This window comes from Polypterus senegalus, chromosome 13 (assembly GCF_016835505.1).
Source record: "Polypterus senegalus isolate Bchr_013 chromosome 13, ASM1683550v1, whole genome shotgun sequence".
In the NCBI taxonomy this organism is placed as follows: Eukaryota; Metazoa; Chordata; class Cladistia; order Polypteriformes; family Polypteridae; genus Polypterus; species Polypterus senegalus.
Genome location: NC_053166.1, coordinates 69,561,920 through 69,575,636, shown reverse-complemented (window position 1 = coordinate 69,575,636; position 13,717 = coordinate 69,561,920). Strand labels below are relative to the sequence as shown.

General features: G+C 41.4%; 1 protein-coding gene across 3 annotated transcripts in view; it reads right to left on the bottom strand.

The window, feature by feature from the left end:
- gpr173 (G protein-coupled receptor 173) overlaps positions 1-13,717 on the bottom strand; it is a 124,370-nt gene that overhangs the window by 40,437 nt on the left and 70,216 nt on the right. The gene's annotated exons all lie outside the window — the stretch shown is intronic.

The following is a 13,717-nucleotide window of genomic DNA, read 5'->3' as shown; positions in this document are numbered from 1 at the left end:
GGTCTGCTGGAGCCAATCCCAGCCAGCACTGGGCGCAAGGCAGGAAACAAACCCTGGGCAGGGTGCCAACCCACTGCAGGGCGCACACACACACACACCCACACACCAAGCACACACTAGGGACAATTTAGAATCTCCAATGCACCTAATCTGCATGTCTTTGGACTGTGGGAGAAAACCAGAGTACCCGGAGGAAACCCACGCAGACACGGGGAGAACATGCAAACTCCATGCAGGGAGGACCCGCGAAGCGAACCCAGGTCTCCTTACTGCGAGGCAGCAGCACAACCCACTGTGCCAACGTGCCACCCTCTCGTATGAAAATGTGATATATAAAAAAAATAAACATTGTTGTTGGTAATAAAGACCAGATCTTAATATTGGCCTGTTGCCTTAATATTCATATTTAAATAAGTTACCCAAGCTGTAATGGCACTTAGCTTCACATTCTCATTTATATCCAGTTTGTGATCATGCAATTACGATATAATAGAATTGTCCTGATGATAAAAAAAATGAACTGTGTGATTTGTGGCTTTGTTTTGAGTTATTTCTATAACACATTAATTGCTGATAGAGATGAGTGTGGAGAGACTTGCAAATAAGAAATAGAATTTTGTGGGGCTCATACCAGAATCAGGTGTAATTAATACCTTGCACATAAATCACAAGTCCTCAGTTTACCTGTCTGAAAAATCATGCTAGGAAAATAAAAGTGAAATTGGTAAGCTGTCAAGGCTTTCAGGGAACTTTTCTCAGACTTAGTAGATCAGTGTAGGTTAGCAATAACTTTAGAAACAGGCAGAATAGTTTAAAACCTTGAATGCTGCATGAAAGACGCATATCACCCTAGTGCCTTTTTCTGATGAATGCATGAGTATTGCAGTAAAGTGGCGATAGATAATTCAATTGAAGATTTAAAAAGTATAACCATATTGTAAGAAATGGTGCACAAGACCAAATAAATGGTGTGACCTTAAGGTTAGAAATTACAGTTGAGGAGCTTGAAGTATTGTGACCTCAGGGTTAAAGCTAATATCCTTGGGAGAGAAGCACACTGTGGCCTTGTGGTTATTAATAAAAGCCTGTAAGACAGAGGCATCATGATCGGGTGGTTAAAGCTGATGAACTGTAATACATGAAATAATGACTTGGTGGTTAGAAGTGATGGATTATAAAACAGGAGCATCATGACTTGGAGGCTAGTGGTGATGGACTATGAAACAGAAATATTATGACCTGGAGGTTATCTCTTAGGGACTGGATGCATGAGCACTGTAATCCCGTGGATACCATCTGATGAATTATGAGACAGTTGTAGGGTATAAATCCTTTGTAACTTGCATCAGTGTCCAAATGGAAGAAAGCAAAATATTCTCTGAGATTACATTTTTGCTTGGATGAAACTTATTATATTAAGGAAAGTGTCATGTCATGTTTTCATTGTGAGCTTTTCTTCTAAACAATAGCTAGGAGGTAAATAAATGACTTGTTTGGAACTGCTCTGTGAAAAAAGAAGCCTGTTGTTGATAGCTAATTATGGAGCAATCAAAATACTTGATATCCTCCTGTTCAGACCTTTATTTACATTTTTAAATTCCTAGTGAAAATCATACTTCAAAAATATTGTTTTATATAAATCTGTTTGATTAACAACAGTTACAGTCTTTACTTTATAACAAAATCTCCACATTCAGTCCACAGATGGTATATTCACACTTATGGGAGGTCACAAGACAAATCTCTGAATGGAACGATGAACTTCATCCATATATTAACACATTGTGTTGTCCTCGTCTTGGGTTCAAAAACAAGTGCAAGAATTCACAAAGTCTAATACTGAGTTAGGCTTTAGTTAACTACTTTATTGTGGTACACAAAATCATTTACAAATAAACTATGGAGACAAAGCTGATTTTTATAGTTCTGAATCTACCTCCTGACCTATAGAGTTCATTTGAGCTGTCAAGAGTGTTTTTTCCAGATTTGTGAAGTACTGCACTATTCTTTTTTTTAATGTAAACTTATGCAGAAAATGGCTCAGCCAAGGAATACTTACTAAATCCTTTTTTAGTCAGTACAGGTTGAATGGAGAAGTAATGGAGAAATAAAAGCATTTTAAGCTTTGTGTGAAACTATATCAAGAAAAAGGCCAAACCAGAAAATGACTCCGGTGATTTTACCAGAGGGCTACAGAAATAATTTAGGGTACGTATATATACAAGAGATTTTACACCTTTCAGAAAGTTTAATTTTTTAAAGTTGGGCATATTTGACTTGTCCTAATAATTAGTAAGATGTCATTCCAAGAAATAAACAACTCTGTCAACATTCGTGAGACCTCCATTAGGAAAAAAGTGGTTTTAATGGAAAGATAACCGTCAGAAATGCAATGCTCTCCAAGAGTATTGTCACACAACTTTTGTTAACTAAATGAATGCATAAAACCTGAGAACTGTGGATCAATATTGGTGGTATTAATGAGTAAAGCATTTAGTGTTTGTTTATAATGCAAAAAAATCAAGTTAGGTAAACAGAAAGTTCATAATAGTCATCAAGCACTATGGCAGAATGGTAATGATTTGAGTCTCTTTTGCTAAATGAGGACTTTGAATGTACACCAAATTCCACACTATATCCTATATCCAAGATGAAACAATTGTCATCATTTATTATTTCATTTATTTATTTATTTATTTATTTATTTATTTATTTATAAAGCACTTTAAAAATAACATCAAGGCTGACCAAAGTGCTGTACAATAAAAACCCAGCATATCAGACACACAAAACCAAAGGGTTAATGAAACAGAAACACATAAACACTTAAGAACTGAAGAGATTCTTAATAAAAAGTATACAGTTAGCCAACATCTCATACTCGGTTAAAGGCAAGAGAGTAAAAATGTTTTTTTAAAAATGATTTAAATGCAGCTAGCGAAGGAGCCTGCCTAACGTGCAACGGCAAATAGTTTTGGGGCTGCAACAGAAAAAGCTCGATCACCTCGGAGTTTGCATCTGGGAACACATAAAAGCATCTGGTCTGCTGACCTGAGAGAGCGAGATGGTACATAAGGGTGCAGCAGTTCCGACAAATAAAGAGGGGCACAACCATTAAAGGATTTAAAAACAAGTACAAGGATCTTAAAATGAATTTGAAAACGAATTGGAAGCCAGTGAAGGGGAGCCAAAATCGGGGTTACATGCACGTGCTTTCTTGTGCCAGTTAAAAATCGAGCAGAAGCGTTTTGTACCAGCTGTAGGCAAGCAATGGAGGCCTGGCTAATTCCAAAAAGAAGCGCATTGCAGTAATCTAGACGAGATGTTATAAAAACATGTATCACTGTTTCAAGGTTGCGCTTAGTCAACACTGGCTAGATTTTTGACAGCGCCTCAACTGCAAAAAGCAAGATTTTACCACTGTGTTCACATGGCTATCAAGTTTTAAAGTCGGATCCATTTTCACACCTAAATTTGTGATCATGGCTTTCTCAAATCTCCTCCTTGAACCGTCACCTTATCGTGGTGGAGGGGTTTGCGTGTCCCAATGATCCTAGGAGCTATGTTGTCCGGGGCTTTATGCCCCTGGTAGGGCCACCCAAGGCAAACTGGTCCTAGGTGAGGGATGAGACAAAGAGCGGTTCAACAAACCTCCAATGAAGAGCAAAACTTTGGACAACGTTTTCCCTTGCCCGGACGCTGGTCACCGGGGCCCCCTCTGGAGCCAGGCCTGGAGGTGGGGCTCGATGGCGAGCCTGGTGGCCGGGCCTGCACCCATGGGGCTCGGCCGGGCACAGCCCGAAGAGGTAACGTGGGTCCTCCTCCCCATGGGCTCACCACCTATGGGAGGGGCCAAGGAGGTTGGGTGCAGTGTGAGTTGGGTGGTGGCGGGCGGGACCTTGGCGGTCTGATCCTCGGCTACAGAAACTGGCTCTTGGGACGTGGAATGTCACCTCTCTGAAGGGGAAGGAGCCTGAGCTAGTGCGCGAGGTCGAGAGGTTCCGGCTAGATATAGTCGGACTCACCTCGACGCACAGCTTGGACTCTGGAACCAATCTCCTTGAGAGGGGCTGGACTCTCTACCACTCTGGAGTTGCCCCCGGTGAGAGGCGCCGAGCAGGTGTGGGCATACTTATTGCCCCCACTGGAGCCTGTGCATTGGGGTTTACCCCGTGGACGAGAGGGTGGCCTCCCTCCGCCGGGTGGGGAAGGGTCCTGACTGTTGTTTGTGCGTATGCGCCGAACAGCAGTTTGGAGTATCCACCCTTTTTGGAGTCTCTGGAGGGGTTGCTAGAGGGCATACCTTCTGGGATTCCCTCGCTTTGCTGGGAGACTTCAATGCTCACGTGGGCAATGACAGTGAGACCTGGAAGGGCGTGATTGGGAGGAATGGCCCCGATCTGAACCCGAGGGTGTTTTGTTATTGGACTTCTGTGCTCGCCATGGATTGTCCATAACGAACACCATGTTCAAGCATAAGGGTGTTCATATGTGCACTTGGCACCAGGACACCCTAGGCCTCAGGTCGATGATCGACTTTGTGGTCGTGTCGTGGACTTGCGCCATATGTCTTGGACACTCGGGTGAAGAGAGGGGCGGAGCTGTCAACTGATCACCACCTGGTGGTGAGTTGGCTTCATGGTGGGGAAGATGCCGGTCAGACCTGGTAGGCCCAAACGTGTTGTGAGGGTCTGCTGGGAACGGCTGGCAGAGTCCCCTGTCAGAAGTAGCTTCAACTCCCACCTCCGCAGAACTTCAACCACGCCCCGAGGGAGGTGGGGACATTGAGTCCAATGGGCCATGTTCCGGCCTCTATTGTTGAGGCGGCTGACCGGAGCTGTGGCCGCAAGGTGGTCGGTGCCTGTCGTGGCGGCAATCCCCAACCCGTTGGTGGACACCGGCGTGAGGGATGCCGTCAAGCTGAAGAAGGAGTCCTATAGGACTTTTTGTCCTGTGGGTCTCTGGAGGCAGCTGATAGGTACCGCAGGCCAAGCGAACGCGGCTTCGTTGTTGCTGAGGCAAAACTCGGGCATGGGAGGAGTTTGGAGAGGCCATGGAGAACGACTTTGGACGGCTTCGAGGAGATTCTGGTCCACCGTCCGGCGTCTCAGGAGGGGAAGCAGTGCAGTGTCAACACCGTATATGGTGGGGATGGTGCGCTGCTGACCTCACTGACGCGTTATGTCGGTGGGAGGAGTACTTCAAGACCTCCTCAATCCCACTAACATGCCTTCCAATGAGGAAGCAGAGCCTGGGGACTCTGAGGTGGGCTCTCCCATCTCTGGGACTGAAGTCACCGAGGTGGTCAAAAAACTCCTTGGTGGCAGGGCCCGGGGTGGATGAGATCGCCCGAGTTCCTTAAGGCTCTGGATGTTGTAGGACTGTCTTGGTTGACACGTCTCTGCAACATCGCATGGACATCGGGACAGTGCCTCTGGATTGGCAGACCGGGTGGTGGTCCCCTCTTTAAAAGGGGACCGGAGGGTGTGTTCCAACTATAGAGGGATCACACTCCTCAGCCTCCCTGGAAAAGTCTATTCGGGGTTCTGGAGAGGAGGGTCCGTCGGATAGTCAACCTCGGATTCAGGAGGAACAGTGTGGTTTTAGTCCTGGTCGGAACAGTGGACCAGCTCTTCACCCTTAGCAGAGTCCTGGAGGGTGCATGGGAGTTTGCCCGACCGGTCTACATGTGTTTTGTGGACTTGGAAAAGGCATTCGACCGTGTCCCTCGGGAATCCTGTGGGGGTGCTCGGGAGTATGGGGTACGGACCCCTGATAAGAGCTGTTCGGTCTCTGTACAACCGTGTCAGAGCTTGGTCCGCATTGCCGCAGTAAGTCGAGCCCGTTTCCAGTGAGAGTTGGACTCCGCCAGGGCTGCCCTTTGTCACCGATTCTGTTCATAACTTTTATGGACAGAATTTCTAAGCGCAACCAGGGTGTTGAAGGGGTCGGTTTGGTGGACTCAGGATTGGGTCACTGCTTTTGCAGATGATGTTGTCCTGTTTGCTTCATCAGGCCGTGATCTTCAGCTCTCTCTGGATCGGTTGCAGCTGAGTGTGAAGCGGCTGGGATGAGAATCAGCACCTCCAAATCCGAGAGCATGGTCCTCAGCCAGAAAAGGGTGGAGTGCCCTCTCAGGGTTGGGGGAGAGATCCTGCCCCAAGTGGAGGAGTTCAAGTATCTCGGGCTCTTGTTCACGAGTGAGGGAAGAATGGAGCGTGAGATTGACAGGCGGATCGGTGCGGCCTCCGCAGTGATGCGGGCTCTGCATCGGTCTGTCGTGGTGAAAAGGAGCTGAGCCGTAAGGCAAGGCTCTCAATTTACCAGTCGATCTACGCTCCTACCCTCACCTATGGTCATGAGCTATGGGTAGTGACCGAAAGAACGAGATCGCGAATACAAGCGGCTGAAATGAGTTTCCTCCGCAGGGTGTCTGGGCTTTCCCTTAAAGATAGGGTGAGAAGCTCAGTCATCCGGGAGGGGCTCAGAGTAGAGCCGCTGCTCCTCCGCATCGAGAGGAGTCAGATGAGGTGGCTCGGGCATCTGATCAGGATGCCTCCTGGACGCCTCCCTGGTGAGGTGTTCCGGGCACGTCCAACCGGGAGGAGGCCCGGGGAAGACCCAGGACACGCTGGAGGGACTATGTCTCCGGCTGGCCTGGGAACGCCTTTGGGATTCTCCCGAAGAGCTGGAAGAAGTGGCGGGGTGAGGGAAGTCTGGGCCTCTCTGCTTAAGCTGCTGCCCCCGCGACCCGACCTCGGATAAGCGGAAGAGGATGGATGGATGGATGGCTTTCTCAAATTGAGCCACAGTGGAAAGGTTGATGCAGGGGGTCCCGCTGGGAGAGTGACAGGCTCAAATTGGTCAAACACAGCCAAACAGGGTATTAAAATGGATGGATCATGAGAAGGAGGTGAAATGAGGGCCCTAGTGGTTACAACCTTTGTCGCAAGTTTCCCTAGAGGCATCCAGAAAAACAGGTTCACGAACATTAAGTACAGAACTCAATGTGTTAAAAAGTACACGGGGGTTGTGAGAGTTGGAGCCAATAACTTCAGAAAAAAATTTTGATCTTGCAGCTTTCAAAACTTTCTGATAACATAACCAGCTTTCTCTCAATATTTCAAAGGAAACCTGCAACCTGTCCTTTTTCCACCTTCGCTCAGCTGTCCTATACTCCCGTCTATATGCACGGGTATTAGCATTTAACCATGGCTCGGAGTAGGGCTTTAGTTGCCTGCTTATTAATGGTGCCACAGAGTCCAGAGCGGTTTGGCAAGCAGAATTAAATTGAAGTGTTAGCTCCTCAGTATTGGAAGACACTTCATAAATAAAAACAGCAGAAAACTGAGCAGCAGTAGAAAATTTAAGAGCATGGCAACGCCGAACAGGTGCAAACGGTTTAGCAAATTGACAGAGAGGAACAAAATCAAATAAAACGGGCATATGGTCTGAAAATACTGCATCACCAATTTCCAGATTAAGAACAGATACACCGCGAGAAAAGACAAGATCCAGTGTATGCCCACATTCCTGAGTGAGACCAGTTACAGACTGAATTAGACTAAAAGAATCCATTAAATCTAAAAAGTCCTTCACCAAAGGCTTCCTAGTACAACAGACATGAATATTAAAATCCCCAACAATTAAAACTTGGTCATATTTTGGCATAAATTCTGCCAAGAAGTCAGAAAAGTCACTTATGAAATCCTTATTATACTTTGGTGGATGATAAACCACCACACAAAGCAGTACAGGAGAACGACCCAACTCAAAAAGACTCAGTTTAAAGCTGGAGAAAGAAACAGCTAGAAACCGCTGTTTACAATTGAAATTGGATTTGAAGACAGTCGCTAAACCTCCACCACGACCTGAGAGCCACGGGGAATCAAAATATGAGCAGCCACACGGCAACAAGTTTTGTTCATTACAGATCTAGCATTCACTAGACCCAGAGGCTGCAAATTCTGGAGATTCACTCCTTGCCAGCGCAGGTGAAGTGGGCAGGGCCGCGGGGGTGACATCGCCTGATCCGAACCAGAAACAGGTACAAACCAGGAGTCCACAGGTTCCCGGGAACACCATGACGCAAAAAGGTGAGGAGCCGATCTATGTTGAGCTAGAAAATCTTTGGGAGATCGAGCCAAACATGGTTGAACTGTATGTTGGCCCAGTGTTGTTTTTTATCACATTCCAAATACTTGTTGTTAAGGTTGACTGAAGAATCTAAATGCACCCTTTGTCTGACTGGCACCCTAACCAATTTGGTTCAATGGTGTGCATGAAGATGCGAATATAAACTATGGCTCCCTGGAATTATACATTGCATTAAGTATGTTCAGGAAATGAATGGAACGTCTGGATGCTCAAAGGCTAATGGTGATCCAAAACAATGTCATGCAAACAGCCTATGATCAAAAACATGCAAAGCAATGTAGAACCAAAAGGTTAAAAAATAAGTCAATTACGATTTTGGGGATGGATAATTGAATTTCATAATGGGATCAAAGAAATGACAAAGCTGAAACAATTCTGTAAAGTAGCGCACCAGAATTCTTCCTGAAAAAAATCAGCCATCTCTTTTAGGAAATAGTGAACTGATGTCAGTGATATTAATGGAGGGAAATTATGCAGTGTACATATTGTTTTTTCAAGGGAATGTTTATACTGTATGAATATTTATGTTATACGGTATGTCAGATTAGTTTAGTTTTATCAGTCATTTGGGTTGCTTAGGGTCAACTGTGTGTAAATGTAACAAAACATAACATACCATTTTCAGACTTGCAAGACAAAAACATATTATAACAATATAAAGTCTAATAAAATTAAAACAGAAATATAAGATGAGACTAGAGAAGAAGAATACAGAAACTCCAGTCTAAGGCATTCAAAAAGAAAATACATCCCACAGGGGGGACCACAGCCGGTTGTTTATATGTGACAAAAGTCTTGGTTTTCATGACCTAAACCAAATGTTCATCCTACCCCTTCTGGAAATATAGCAACATCATCACATGTCTTAAAACAAAAGTTAAATACCTCAAACTATATAGGCACAAACATTTGACCGGAATCAGAATGGCCACAAGTAAGCTATTGTAGCAGTCTTCTTGTCTGAAATATTCTCCAGGCCATTTTATTTATTTTACAGTCATATTATAAAACAATGGCGCTAATTTATAAGCGGCTCGATACATCACACACACCATAGCAATACACTGTCTAACCACAGAGTATGCTTTGGAGCATGGAAGGAAAAACACTTTGTTCTTTGGATTAAACTAACTTTTTACTCTATGCGCAAGAAAAGGAAAGTCTAGAACAAGACAAATGATCAAATACTGGATATTTGAGTGTAGTGAGCTGCCTAACTTCTTGGAGTTTTACTACCAATTAAGAAATTAGTACGCAGAATAATTAGTTCTACATATAATAAGCACTTAAATTATTTCTGCAATCTAGATTTGAGCTACCATATTTTTGTTCACTAACAGTTTATTTCATTATCTGTTTATCTATTATCAATTTATCTACCATAAATTCTCCCGACACTGTCATCAAAAGCTACTATTTTTATATTGCTCTAAACCAAACAGGGTTTTGCATCAGTTTAGTAGAACCTCAACCATGACATGATCGGGTAGTTGTTTGAAAAGTGGCAAAGAACAGATTACAATAATCATGTACGTCAAAAAAATGGTTGGAAAAAGGTAAGTAGGGTCTGTAAACAAAACACAGAGTCTACCATCAAATGCAAATTTGTAACAAAAGTCAAAAACAAAATCCTCCATTATTAATTATAATGGTTAAAGACAACTTTTTTCTGAAGTTGTTACTTTAATGTTTTGTTACTCTACTGTCTGTGATAACAGAGCTTTGTATAAACCATGTATTGGACTCGCCTGCTACACTTTATCTGGCACCTGACCTTATTCTCACCGATAAATACCAGTGCCCATGAGAAAAACAAACCACAAAAATAATTAATAATACACAAAAACACATGCAAACAATGCAAACATTGGGAATGTATTTCAAAAATACTGTAAATTTGTCAGACTTGTGCTAAAACAAAATATATTTCAGTTGTAAACATTTTTCACTTTTATTTTACTTTGTACTTTAGTACTGTGAATAATTCCATGAGGGGTCGGCTTGGGGATAAATATGAAAGATTTGAATTGTTTTAGTGAGATGACTTAGGGTGTCTATACAAAGAATGTACTGTGTTCAAATGCTATGGAAACTATTTAGAATGTAAGCTTTTTAGTTTGAAAGCATTTTTCTCAGGGATAGTTTCCAGTTAGAGTATTCTGTGATACATTTGTTAGCTGAATTCACTGATTTATGATATAAATACAGACCTCTCACTTCATTGTGTTATTATATAGTAGAAAATAAAGAAAAACTAATCAGCTCAATCAGAACTTGCATTGTCAAGTTTGGGCTTGTGCTTTGGGTGGCAATTTTGGGCCATATTTTGTACAGGAAATTATACCCTTATGATAAAAAGTAAACCAATAGGTGTTTTCAACAAAAATGACTAGAAGGACTTGAAGTTCAGCATGCCTCATCCACAGACCCCAGGGGTTTACTTCCTTATCGGGTACAAGGGATTTATACCTTTTCAAAAAAATGAAGATCAGTAATATGGACATGTGGAGCACTGTTTTATAGTACAGTTTCATGGCTGCTGATCACGAATATGACATTTTTGAGATTTGATTCTTTACTGGTGGTCTTAGCCCTCTAAGACCCTTTCTCAGAAGGTTAAAAATGAACAATTTCAAATAACATTCTAAACAATTTGAGGGTTAGTGACTGTGATTATAATGTTATTTTTGATCGTTCACTAGGGATCTAGATCTCTCTGGACCTCTATCAGAGGATGAAAAATGACAAATTCTTTTATTTCAATCGAGAATATTCAGACTTTAAACATTTAAACTAAAGCAAATATTTTAATATTTCAAATATTTTATGCAGCTGTTCTTGTTTATTATGTACTTTACCTCATGAAGTAAATCATTACATTTCTCATGAACATTCCAAATAAGGGCAACTTAAAGTAATTCAAACCTTCTTTTTTTATGTTTTTTGTTTTTTAAACTTTGTATTTCTATTTTACCTTAACTGTATGTAATTAAAAGCAAATGGTTGTATCTGTAATGTTATTATTATATGTTTAATTAGTAGAAAGTAGCAAGGAGTATTTATTTTATCTTTGAAAAGCCATAAATCGTTGAGCATAATGGGAATAACCAAATCTTTCAGGAGTATGAGAGAGTAAATACACAGTACTTTGAATTTCAGCAGAGGTGGGCACAGTAAAAATGATGGCTTTAAATTGTTATGAGCTCAAGAGTTCCCAAGCACGTAAGTCCTGAACAATTCCAAAAATGCCAACTAGAGGAGGAAATCTCATCGAAAACTATGGCTAGTAACACAGAGGACCACATATAATCTTTATAAATAAAAGATTTAGGATTCAAAAGCTTTGTAGAACCAAAAATAAGTTCAGAGGACCATGAAGGCACAGAAAGCAATATCAAAAGCAAACAAAGTCAAAATCACAAATCCAAGGAGGAGTTGAAATACAGAGCAAAGAGGAAAAAAATGCAGAAATTCACAAAGCACAAGGAATAATCACAAATCCAAGAACTCATGACTCCCAAGTGCTTACAAATGAACCGCAAGGGACTGTGGGTTTCTGGCACCTTTATAGGACTGAGGAAACCTCTTGGGGAACCACATACAAAGTACAAGGAACACAACACAACCATAAATAATTAAGCAAATAATAAACAAATGTAACATTACCACAAATCAAAAACTCAACAATGGGCTAAAATTACACAAAACAAGGATCTGAACACATGTTTATTCCTGAGCAGGCATCCACCAAAGGACACTGCTGTCATGTCTTGAATATTTCTTACAGACTTCTATTGCCCTCCTCTTGTGACTACAAAGCTGGTCTCTGAATAGAGTACAGCCAGTTACACTCCTCAAATAGCATTTAAATAAATCAGCTGAGAATATTGGAAGCCAATTTGTTGGGATGAAGGCTCTCTAGCAGAAAGGTAGTACCTGTTATTAGGAGGTAAGGCGAATGAACATGATTTGCTTGGTGCTTTATGGACAACTGGGTAAAACAGTATAAGTTATTGAAACACCAACAGAGCTGTGTGTGCCTGGGAGCTCACTGTCAAATGTCAGATGCATGTGTGGACATCAAGATAAATGTTAACTCTCTGTTGGTTACTTTTTAAAAAAAAACGTAAGGATTAGGAAATACGAACTACAAAATGTCGGAGGCCCTCCATAACCTACAACTAACAACAGAACATCAATTAATGCTCTCTGTATGTCACTTGTGTCTGGTGTCTATAAAAGCTATTTCAGCTACCACAACTAAGCCTAAATAGGCTCAATGTTTAAATGTGTGATATTGAATAATGCTATTAAAAATCATTTTATATACTTTACTTACATATTAGTTACATTCTAGTATCACTTCCATCTTTTATTATGACTCACTGTTACAAACAAAAAGTAATCAATATCACAAAAATTAACAATGCACCAACTTTCAAAACAGTTGACAAAGTGACCTGAATTATGCAACTTGCTTATTCCATAAACATTTTTTTTGTTAAAGCATTCATTTTTGATAAATATAAGCTCAAGTCACCACTTTATTCTAAGAAGGAAGTATTTCATTGTAACCCTAATACACATTGTACACAATGTTGTTTTTTTTTCCACAAAGAGGATGTCTGAAAATAACTAATAATGTCCAGCGAAATCCTAGGTCAACTCAAAGCTAACATACTCTTTTCATAAACATAGAAACCAATTCACAAAAATTCAGTGATATAACAATAGGCAAGCTATTTGTGAGACAACAACAACAAATAAAAGTAACACTTTTAAGACAAGGTCAATGGATACTTAAAAAGGGAAGCTACGTGAAGCAACTGAAAGAAACTGTGTCCAACTGGGGCAAAGAGCCTAAATGTAATAATTAACTGCTCCTTGCAAGCTAAACTAACCTTTAAAGAAGGACAGGGAAAGATTCTGTACAAGTAAAATGGTAAAAAAAACATTGTGTTAAAAATATGCCAAGATCTGCATGAATATACATAAATTAGTTAAACATCCTCAGGGTAATAAAAGATTCTTTCTCTCCCTTTTACTGTATCTTTGCAGTCTTGGCTATTGTATTGAAAGAAAAGTTAAAAAAGGCACTTCATTATTAGTCCATTATTCCCATGATTTTTATAACCATGTTTAAGAAACAAAGCACTTTAGGATGAACCTTGGCTGACTGATATGAATTTAGAACTAGTTAGGGACAATATTATGATGTACTGGTCTGTATCCAATTTTACTCAGGGCTCTGCAGGTTTGCCTGGTTCTTTAATATTAAATGGGTCAATAGGGCTGCAGGAATAATTTGGGTTGCAATGGGTGAAAAGAACAGTCCCATCAGTTTTAGATGTATCTCAGTCCAGGAAGTAAGTCTTATGATGACCCAGAAGTTCTTCATTTGGTAGGGTTTAAAATGACATTCTGTTCAGAGGCCATTGGAGCATGGAATTGGATATGGATTGTTGGCAAGGGCCTTGCAGCAGGGATGTAGAGAGGGAGAAAGGAATACCAGTTTGCTTTGAGGGGGAAGGAAGGGGAGATAAGAAGTGTACTGATACTT